This window comes from Pteropus vampyrus, unplaced genomic scaffold (genome assembly GCF_000151845.1).
Source record: "Pteropus vampyrus isolate Shadow unplaced genomic scaffold, Pvam_2.0 Scaffold11322, whole genome shotgun sequence".
Lineage (NCBI taxonomy): Eukaryota > Metazoa > Chordata > Mammalia > Chiroptera > Pteropodidae > Pteropus > Pteropus vampyrus.
Window position 1 is genome coordinate 3,103 of NW_011900103.1, and position 903 is coordinate 4,005.

Consider the following 903-nt stretch of genomic DNA (forward strand, 5'->3'; position numbering starts at 1 on the left):
GGGCCGGACCCGTACGCGGCCGCGACTCGGGGCTAGGGGAATGAGAAGTTGCGGGGCGCTCTGAGGCCGCGACCTCCGCAGGGTGGTGAGCGCCCCCGTGCAGGGCGCTCTGCGAGCCCCGGGCTCTCTTGGGAGCCCGACGCCCTTGTGCGGTCCCCTCGTGGGCATCACGGAGTGTCCAGTTGGCGAGCCCCTCACCTCTTCAGCACACGCGCTCCTTGGAAGTCTGGGCGCCCGGTACGACGTCTGCACTGCAGCCACGTGGTGACCACCAGGGGGCGCCAGATCTCTGCCTTGCGTGGGCAGGTGGCCGAGGGTACCGTGCAAGACCGACCTCACTCGCTTGCATGTTCTCGTTTGGACGCGGGAATCGCCTCTCCAGGCTTTTCTCCTACCCCTCTGGTGGCCCTTCCCCTCCTCCACCATCCCTCACATCTCCCTGGGTGAGCGCATTTCAGTCCTCAGCTTCGATCACTATCCATGGGCCAGCAGTGCCCATACTCTGTCTGGAGCAGGGGCACGAAAACCCCGCGTAACCCAAGACCCGGCGCTGTCGCTGTTCTCGCCTCCAGGAACAGGGGCACCATCTTGCACATCTTACAAGCTGGAACCCTCAGAGGCAAACAGAACCCCTCCATCTTAGCCCTCAGCAAGAGGAGTTGGGAGCCTTAGGATGGACTTGAACGCACGCGTGGCCAGGAATTGTAATCACAAGGCGTTCTACCCTCGACAAGAGCGAACAGACCTTCCCCGCCACCCCATTCCCAGCTGTTCCCGGCAGTTTCCTACAGAAACCGCACAGCAGCCCTGCCCCGGCCCCGCCCCTGCCCAGCCAGCCCCAGGATGCACTGCTGTTCTCCATTTCTTCTGAGCGAGAGGCTTCTCCCTGAGCTGAACTTTGTC